Raw genomic sequence first — 9,926 nt, 5'->3', positions numbered from 1 at the left:
GCTCGGGCAGGCGGGGACAGGTCCGCGGGCAGCCCCGGGCGGGCAGCGCCCCACCCGGCCCCTCCTCCGCGCCAGCCCCGCCCGCGCTCCCCACCGCTCCGGGCTCCGCACAGCCGATCAGGCGAGCGGCGGGGACACCCCGGCCCGGGGCTCCACCGCGTCCCGCCCCGGCCCCGCTGCCATAGGCTGCGGTTCGCCCGGCCCCGCGCCCGGGGCCGCCGCCGGAGTGGCGGAGCGCCGCTGTCACTTGGGCCGCGCCGCTGCCCGCGGCGGGGGGCGGAGGCGGGAGCACCGGCCCGGCCCGGCCCGGCGAGACACGTTCTCCAAGTGCTGCTGCCCGGAGTTTGCTTCCCCTAAGGCGGGGCGGGTGCAGCCGGCGCGGCTGAGGAGGAGAGCGCGGCGCGGAGCCGGCGCGGTGAGTAACTTCTCTGCCCCGCGCGGTGCAGGGCGGCTCAGCCCCGCTCAGCCTCCCTCAGTGGCAGCGGCGCCGGGGGTCCCCGCGGGGCCGGGCTGAGCCGCTCTGCGCTGGCAACAAGTACGGGAGAGGGGCCGGGCCCCGGAGCCGCCGTGCGGGGCTGAGGCGGCAGCTTGGGAGCAGCGTCCCCGCCCTGGAGCCCCCGTCTCGGCGGCGGGGCTGAGCTCGGCGGCGGCTGTCCCCGCAGCGCGTCTCTGCCAGGCTGAGCTGCTGGCTCGGGTGCTGGAGACCCACTGGAAGGCGCCTGGTTTTGGGTCCCCCGATACACCTATGCTTCTCTCGGGTGGCTTCGTTAAAGAAGCTGCTTTCTGGAAAGGAGTCAGATTACTGCGTGCGGGGGAGGCAGAGGAACAGCTGCGAGCGAGCCCCTGCTGCAGGAGCGGGTTTCAGGTTGTGTGTTTTACAGCTGCGCCAGAGGAACTCGGGGCTGGCTGCGAAATGCCGCTGGAGTCCGTGTGGTTGGCAGCTATTTCCAGACGTTCGCTCTAGCCCTCGGAGCTCTGACCCACACTCCTTGGTTTCCCACCTCATTTTTTAGCTCTTAGCACTGAAAATGTGGTTAGAAAACTTTTCGTCTTTTATACTTTTAACAAGGCGTACTTTATCGTTGCTCTTGACGGAATCGCAGCACTTGGTCAGCTAACTGAGAAAATCGTTCCTGGAGCTCTGGTAGGGATGCATCTGGTAGTCCCTGGTGACTTCTTACCGTGTTCACAACGCATCGTGCTGATTGTTTACTTCTCTAGAAACCTATTAAGTACTTCTGAGCTTCCTTTAATTCCTCCTTTAATTACACGATATTAGGGTTGGGGGTTTTTTTGTCTGTGTGCAAAATAAAAAATGTCAGTGAGGGATTAGCTTTGAACTACATGTGATAGTCTCTAGAAATAAATTTCCAATCATAAATACTTTCGAACTTCTGTTCGAAATAGGAACTAGTCTCAGCTGCGCTCTCATTAAATAAACACTTTAAATTACTGATTTTATTTTTTTATTCGTCTACCCACTTCTTCTGGCTTTGTGATGCTTTATTCTAAGCTGCAATCCAGCAGCAGATCAAGGAGGCTTAGAAAGAAACATCAGATGGTTTTGGTTAGTGTCCCTACCACTTGGAAAATAAACATGCTTGTACCATATGCTGCCCCGACTTTATTAAAACGAATTTCCTCAAAATGGAAACAAATTATATCAGTGTACTTGCTAGAACTATAAGACTTAATAGGAGTCCTTTATAATTACTCTTTTTTTTTTTTTCTAATTATCAGATCACTGAGTAAGGAATCCTCTCTCCTGAACACAATACAATATAAAATTATTAATTCCAGAGTCAGCAGGCTGCAAATAACACTATTGTGCCCTAGTAGATTTTTTTTTAATAATAATAAAAATGTTGTAATATTATGTTTTAAGGTGCTTGTACTGCTGCAATGCTAAAATCTATGGATATTTTTTAAAGCTCATAATTTTGTCATGAGTTTTCGGTACTGAATTTCTAACTGTATTCACCCTTAACTTTGCATGGTGACTTCAGCAAGAGGGAGCCCAGGGCCTTGGAGGCTCAGGTCTGAGATTTGCAAATGTGGTATCTTTTCTTAACACTGCACCTGACTTTTCTGTTATCAAAACAACAAAAACATGTGACAGTTTAGGGACAGAACTTTTCAAGAGGAATGTAAGCTGGTGATTGTGTGGAAAAGTACTGTTCTCCTGAGACAGGTTAAAAAATAAGCTTACTAAAACCTGTCCTGCCAAAAATGGTTGCTTTAGTATTGCAACATTTGACATTTGTTTGTTATATACTCGCACGGAAGCACTGATCACCTGAGTGAAAGTTTCTTTTTTTGTAAGCCTTTATCCATACTGAGCAGTTTCAATCTTGGTATATATTTATGGGCCTGTATTACTAAAAAACAGCAGAAGTCTGTTAGCTACTAGTTAAAACTGTATACTTGAAAATAGGCCAAAATATCCCCTTCTTCTTTTATGTCATTTTTCTGTACTTCTGACAAATGTTAACATATTTGAAAGCAACTGGGAAGAACAGCATCAAAGTGAAATGTGGAAAGACATGATGTACACTAGACATTACATTAATATAAATTACTGCCTCGTGTCAGCAAAATGCTTCTTCTTTAAAGAGCTAGTAGACATTAAGAGCTGTAACTAATAAGAAAACAATATTCATTTGGTGTTAAAATGCTCCCTGGTGTAAAAGGCATCAGAGGAAGCTGGTTCCCTATTTGATACGGCAGTGGCTTGTCTCTGATATTTGAAAATTCTTTGTTGATTTAGTTTGCAGAAGCATTTTTAATGTGACACCGTTGAATTGCATGCTGTTTTATTGCTTGATTAGATCAGTGGAGTTTGTCCTTTTAAAGATGAAAATGCTTTTAAATATTAGTATTAAGTTATATAACTGATAGGCCAAGATTTCTATGGAGCAATAAAAATTAATAATATTATGGAGTCTTCTTTTGTGGTTTTTTTGGTCCTAATTCTGTACATGTTTGTGCTTGCATATCCCTAGTTTTAAACATCCAAGTATTTCTTTTGGAATTAGAGGATCTGTTCTTAGGCTTAATGATAAGCCTGCATGTAAATGTTTTCGGGGTCAGGATTAATGTTTGCAAAATGCAGGGGCTGAACTTGTGTGTTTTCACACTGACTGCTCTGTATTCTGCATGAGATGGTGTTGGTGGCAGATAGGTCTGCTCCTCGACACACGTGGAGATGCCCCCAGCCCCACTGTTACAGGGGATCCAAGCTGACTTCATCCTTGCAACATGCTCTGCAATACTACAGGCATGTCTTTTATTTCTGAAGCACTTTGGTGGTACCAGAGATGTCAGTCCTTTATGTTCTCATAGATGCTTATTTCTACTGATGTCAGTTTAGCAAGTAATTTGCAGGCTGGAACAGGAGCAGAATCTCTTAGAGAGTCTCTCCTGCTGAGCTCTGTGTTAGTTGGTGAACAGAAAAGCCAAAGTATGCAGCTGTTTGGTATAAAGTCAGATGACTTGTGAACGTACAAGATTTCAAATTGCTTTGCATTTTTTCCATTCAAATAGTGGGAACTATTTTTGACATGGAAACTTGGGGTAACATAGCTCAATATTTGCAGTCTCATTTTTGCTTCAAGTAAGCAAGTTGATACTGCTCTGGAGTTGTGGCATGTTGTTAAGAATGTCTAGAATTTTCTCACTGTCATCACAATAAACCAGACTAAATAAGGTAGGAAAGTAACTATTAGATTATAAATGAGTCAGATCAATGTTACATGGAAGGTAATTTTTACCCAGGGAGAGTTGGTTCACCTTGGGATGGAGTGATAGACGTATTTTGCCTGGCTGTTTTTCCTTCATTCCACAGAGAGGAATCATTGAGTCATCACAGAATGGTTTGGGTAGAAAGGGACCTTACAGATCAAGTTTCAGTCCCCAGGAAGGGACACCTGCCACTGGACCAGGTTGGTCAAAGCCTTATTTTGGTGGAGATGATCTTTGAATATTAACCAGCTTTTCTGAGCATCTCTTCTCTCAAGGACATTATCCCATGATGCTCAGCTGAGCAGATCCCTGAAGAGCCCAGTCTGCTCTCCTGAAGCCCAGAGTACTCAGCCTGCTCTGCTCGCTGCCCTAAGGTCCTCGACCATTCCAAGGTTACTGCAGCCAAGGCTCTCCCCTAGCTTCACATTCCATACCAGACCCTCTTTGTTGGTGAGAACAAAGTTCAGCATAGCACCTCTTCTTGTTGGCTCTTCTGTCACTTGGAAGTGTTTTTGTATTTCATTGGAGAGATTTGATACACTTAACCACTGTTTGATGGGCTGTACAGAATTTTTCAGAAGAACCCTTGTTTGTAGAACAAAATGTGATTTGCTCAAGTAGTATATCCAATATATGAACTAATCCAGTTTTAAAATGTTGTAAATTGTAGTAATAAGTAGTTCTAGATAACGAAATAGAAGGAACTATGACTTATTTGTCCTTTTTCTAGCAATAGAGCACAATGAAAAATGATCCATATTAAGGGACAACTTGTATATGCCTAGGCAAAGGGAGGCACCCAGTAGTTGCAGAAAGGCAAACCAGTACTTTTGGATTGTGGTGCCTGGAATGGTGTAGTGCTGTCAGATATTATTCTGCACAGTGGGGAAAAAATGAGCTACATGCTTCCTGCTTCTGCTTTGTACATTCCTTACAGTGGGAGTGTTTTTGAAGTGTGATACAGGCTGTGTTCCCTAGTCCCTGAGGTCACACTACCCCACTGCATGTTCCCATGACCTTCTCCAAAGAGGTTGCACAAGCCCAGTGGAAGATGTCAGGATGCCTGTGTTGTACATTCCCAGGGGCTGGCTCTTTAGAAGACAATTAGGAGTAAGCACAGTTTATTATTGGGTTCAAGTCAGTGTTCTTAAATCTTGACACTTTTATTGACTCTTGCAGTTGTACTCATTGTGTAGATGTTTGTTATGTTCTTCGCATGCAATTTTTGCTTGAATCTGAGCTCTCTGCCACAGACAATTCTCTCTTACTGCAGCGTCATTGTACAAACTGTGGCTTCAAAAGACCAAAGAGTACTGGTGATGGAGGATTTTAAGCTCTTGCCTTCCTGTGGCTTTCTTGTTCTTCAGATTGGTGCTAATCCTTGTTTCGGAGTTCATAGATAGGAAGAAGAAAGCTGGTGCAACAGAGGGTTTTTTGGCACAACAGAAGGAAATTTAAATTCAACCAAAGCTGATGGAGGCTGACTTATGTACCAAAACCAGTCTGTGGAAAGGGTTTTCTGTGGTTGCTGTCTTGTGCTTGGACAAGCTGACATGTTCTGCCACAGGAATGTTATGTTTGCTTTGAAAGGACCAACCCAGGAGGCTTTTATTATGATACAAAGCAATGTTTCAGAATCCAGGTGCCCTGATTTTTCTGGCCGTCGAGTTTTGGTTGGCATTCCTGAGCAAGGTCTTAATTTAAAAAAACAAACGAAAAAAGCTTGACTAGTGTGAGTGAGCCACCTTTGTTGGTGCATTTTACTTTGCCACGAAGTGAAAGTGCTTTTGTCTCCATACCTCATAGTCCTCAGGTGAAATGAGCTGTGTTGTACTGGCAGTAGAATAGAGCCTCTGGTGGGGGTTTCTGTGGCTGTGGCCATGCCATCCAAATAATTCCTCTAATTGACCAGCAAAACCAAAATACCAAGAACAAAGCCTGTAACCCCTACATGACACTTAAGCTAACCACATTTTGACTTCAACACAGCTAATTCTTCCACGGCCATCAGTAACAGCCCGTGCAGAGCAGCACATTTGAAGTCCATCTTATGGCCAAGTAGCCTCCATCTAGAGCAAGTCACCTTTCACGAAGGATGTTGGAGACATTAACATCTGGATGTGCGTTGTGGATAGTGCACTGAATATCTGTGATAGATTAAATACTTTAATGTGCATCTTATTAAGTTGCCTCTACATGTTTGGATGTTAAAAGTTACAGAAAAAATCCAAACGAGTTATGACTATTGCCACTTCATGTAGAGGAGGATTCCTTATTGTTACTTCCAAGTTTATGCATTTGTTTACTAGTGGCCCACCCTTCTTTGTCTTCTTGCCTCTTCTTACTGGATCTATTGCCCTGCCCCATGTAATTTTCTCTTACATTGCTTTTTTTAATCGAGTTGTTTAGCACTTGTTTATAACCAGAATGAATTAACAGTGAGTGAAAGTTGATCGATGCATCATCACAAGATCACATAGATCCTGATGTGTTGTGTAAGCATTCTGATGGTGTTGAAGAGTTTGCCATAAACCCTGTCCTGATCAAACAGCTCTAAGCACCGTTGGCACTGTGCATGTGCACCACAGCTTTCAGCTAAACCCACACTGAGCCCTGGGGGCTGCCCCAGCTCTGCATTGAAGTAACTTGTTTTTTAAACTTCTCAAAAAACGTTTTCAGTCAAACTTCTTCCAGAGCAGATCAATGAGGGTTTCCTTCTGTCTGGCCTCTTTTTCCTGTTTTTATATCTTTTGTTCTAGAGCAGGTTTCTCAGCCTTTTATTGTTATTGACAGAAGCTAATGAAGGCTCACAGGGTGAATTAATAAAATAGTTCGTTCCTGCCTTTATGTTAATTAAAAATTAGGACAAGTCAATTCCTGGACTGTTTTTACAATTAGTCCATTGCTAAACTGTCATTTCTGCTTTAAGTGAATATGGAAGGTTTAAAATTCACAGGGTTTCCTGCATAGTATTAAACCAGTATTGAATGCCTTCAGATTTTAGGTTTGCTTCTTAACTATTTTAATTCCATTAGATGTTAAACGTAAAGCTAGACTCATTCAGATTCAATTAAGCTAAAAATACATAAGATATGTTTGTGTATTGTGGGTCTATCATGCATTTCATGCAAATGTCTTAAAACTGTGTAAGTTAGGTCCGTACGTGCACATAAGAAAGCATCATAAGAATTCAGTGACAACTGCCAAATATTTCTTTTTTTGAAATCTCCAATAAAAAAGGTATCTTTCTACTTTGTCTGGCAAAGTAACTACTCTTCATTCCTGTTATCAGGAGGGTGGCTCAGCATGTCTGTTCAGCACTGATACTTTTATATTTTGCAGCTGGAAGGGACACAAGCTAAATTGGGCTTCACCGCATGAGCAGCAACATATATACCTGTCCTGGTGTATTTATACAGTGTTGGAATGATCCTGCATAAATAATCCTTAAGGATTTAGTTGTGAGGAGAGTTTTTTTCCCACTTTGAAATCCATTTTGACTGTAGCTGCCGACTTTTGATTGAATGTGTCTCTCCTGCTTTTTTGCAGGGAAAATAACTTTGTGGTGAAGCAAAAGTGAAGGTGATTCAGTGGTGGTAAAAAGGAGAATCAGCAGCACAGCTTGTCTGGGCATTTGACCTGAGCTGTCTTGCCGTGTAAGCAGAAAAGGAGAATCTGTGGGAAAAGTAACACTGAAGTGAGTGGTAACACAAGATTTTGCGTTACTGGAGTGTGAAATGAAAACTGTTAACAGTCCTTTCTTCTGCAATAAGGGATGTGTGCCATTGACCAGAGAAATGCTGTAGAAGCGTAATGCTTTCCTAACACATATTTTGAAAAGTTTGGAAAGCTGTGAAGCCAGGAAATGTTCCTAAGTGTTGTGCTGTTACGAAGTCGAAGATGCTTGACTAGGAACTTTTGTGTACAGCTTGACTTGTTGCCTTCTACAATCAGATGTGAGTTTCACAACAGGTGAAGCTTTTAAGTAAACTTCAAATTCAGTGAAGGCAGCTTATTTCGCACGGCAATGTCAGCTTGTGCTGAGTTTTTAATTTTTGCCTCAGATTGTCGAAGAGGAGAGAGTTATGTTTTAGCTGATACTGGCTTCAAGGATAAAGAAGATGGTTTGTTTTATAGTGTTCCTGTAGGTGAATCTATCTATACCTGAAAACCTGCTAAGCAGGTTAAGTTGATGTGCAGGAAAGAAGGGCCTTCACTACAATGCACCCATGTGTGTTAGGAGCCATTGCTATCCTGTATATGTCATTTTTCAGGTGCTGTATCACATGTTGAGTCCTATTTTGCCATCCCTGTAGCTTGACTTTTACAGTTGAATCCACAGCAGTGACTCCATGGGATCCTTTATGGGCGTGAGAATCCTTTTGCCTGTTTCTGCTCCCAAGGCAGTCACTGAATTCAGCACGGTTATGATGATATGGTTAAAACAAAGTGTCCCTGACTGGCATTCTTTGCTAAGGCTCCATAGCTGCTGGTGCAGATCTGGTTAACATTCTGCTTATCATTGAACTTTACATGTGTGTGTATATATAAAATTAATTTCTGTACATAAATAAGTAAAACAGTGTAAAAAGGGAAAAAACAAACCTGTACTTTCTCTTTTCTTTCTTTCTTCTTTTCAGATCTTAGAAATCCTTAGAAATCCAGATTTAGCTCTAACATTAAGTATTTTTATAGAAGAAATACAACAGTGAAAGACGTTATAGAAATCTGATCAAGGGTGTTTTTACCAATTTAATTATTGTTCAGTTCTGTAGTTTTTACTTTTTAGTTGTGAAGTAAATAGTCTTCTGTCACTGTCAGCAGTAACAGCAGTGAGGAGCTTCAATCATGAGATGTTTAAATAGAAGAGCAGTACTTTTAATTGTCAACACTGATTATAGAAAATGTCATAAACAGTTTATGGGTTTCACTGTGGGGATTTTCATGTAAATTGCCACACCAAAACTTCGGAACATAGTAAATGGATTATGAAAAAATAGTAATCTTTGTAAGATAAAAGGAGTTATTTTCTTAATTTTCCAGCTGATGAGTAAACATGAAAGCAAAGACATCAAATTACTTTTGCTGTCATGATATTTTTTTCTCAGTCCACAGATTGTTCTGTCCTTGTTTAATATTAAACCTAGTTTTCTGATATAAAAGTATTCTGCTTCTCAAATTTGAAATAAATTAGAAGCAATTAATAAATGGAATAATCAAGCAACCATTTAATCAGAGTTAAAACTGTATTTAAATATGTTTAAGTATTTACATATAAAATTGCATTTGAGTATGGTGATAACAGTCTTTATTAGAAAAAGTGCTCTGACTTAACATGAATTGACAAGGATTAGGATTTAATAATGAATTAATTACTGTTTCCTGTTTGAGGGGGGGGATATTTTCCCCAAAGATTTTGCTTTTAATATTACCATCTTTTTTCCCAGATGTTCTCAAATACATTCTGCATTGTTTTAAAACAACTCTAATCTTTAATACGATTATCTGTAAATTTCCTTTGTTTACTGAGGGATTTTTTCAGATTATCAAATCATTTTATATACAAATCCTCCTTTGCTTGGTGCATACCGTAACTCTCTGTTGCACGCCCAAGGCAGTGCCCCAAATGAAAGCAACTGACATCAATTATTGATGATTACTCTGCCCACTGGGAAGTGAAATTGAGTCTCCAGTGTCAGTTCAAGATTTGTTTCAAACACGGAGTAATGAGAGCAGGTGCAGGGAGACGCTGGAGCATGTGCATTGATTTGCAGTGTAAGCATGGGCAGGTCACTTAGGGGTACATGGTATGAGAAGAGAAAATGGTTACAGCCAGAGTTGTCATTGCTTCTGAAGAGCTTGGGTGGTGTGTTTTCCTGGTAGCAGTACCAAAATGAGAGGAGCTTTTCTCATCGTGCTGGTAATGCGACATTGCACTGGGGCTTGTGATGGCACTTAACGGGGGGGAGAGCCCCTCTGTCCCCGTTCTTCATCCTACCTAAATATGGCCTGAGTTGATTCCATCAGGTTTCACAAGCTGAAACTGTACCCCTTATTTCTCGTGCACCAATAACTGTCTTTCAGTGGGGTCTCCTAAGTGTGAAATTAAGCAACCTAACAGTGGAAGTATGCTTAAGCATCCCTTATGCCACTCCCTTTTGTGTCCATCCTTTGTGTGGGATTGG

At 42.1% G+C, this 9,926-nt stretch overlaps 1 protein-coding gene across 2 annotated transcripts in view; it reads left to right on the top strand.

The window, feature by feature from the left end:
• The first annotated feature begins 281 nt into the window (after positions 1–281).
• LNX2 (ligand of numb-protein X 2) overlaps positions 282–9,926 on the top strand; it is a 59,291-nt gene continuing 49,646 nt past the window's right edge. The window contains exon 1 of one of the 2 annotated variants that reach the window (XM_014879675.2): positions 282–415. The gene's annotated coding sequence lies outside the window, so the exon portion shown is untranslated. Of the gene's footprint in view, positions 416–7,417; positions 7,439–9,926 lie in introns of those variants that run through there. The other variant, XM_014879676.2, reaches the window with a different exon arrangement.

Source organism: Sturnus vulgaris, chromosome 2, assembly GCF_052056855.1.
Source record: "Sturnus vulgaris isolate bStuVul1 chromosome 2, bStuVul1.hap1, whole genome shotgun sequence".
NCBI lineage: Eukaryota > Metazoa > Chordata > Aves > Passeriformes > Sturnidae > Sturnus > Sturnus vulgaris.
The sequence above is the reverse complement of the archived record's forward strand: the minus strand, read 5'-3'. Positions and strand labels throughout refer to the sequence as shown.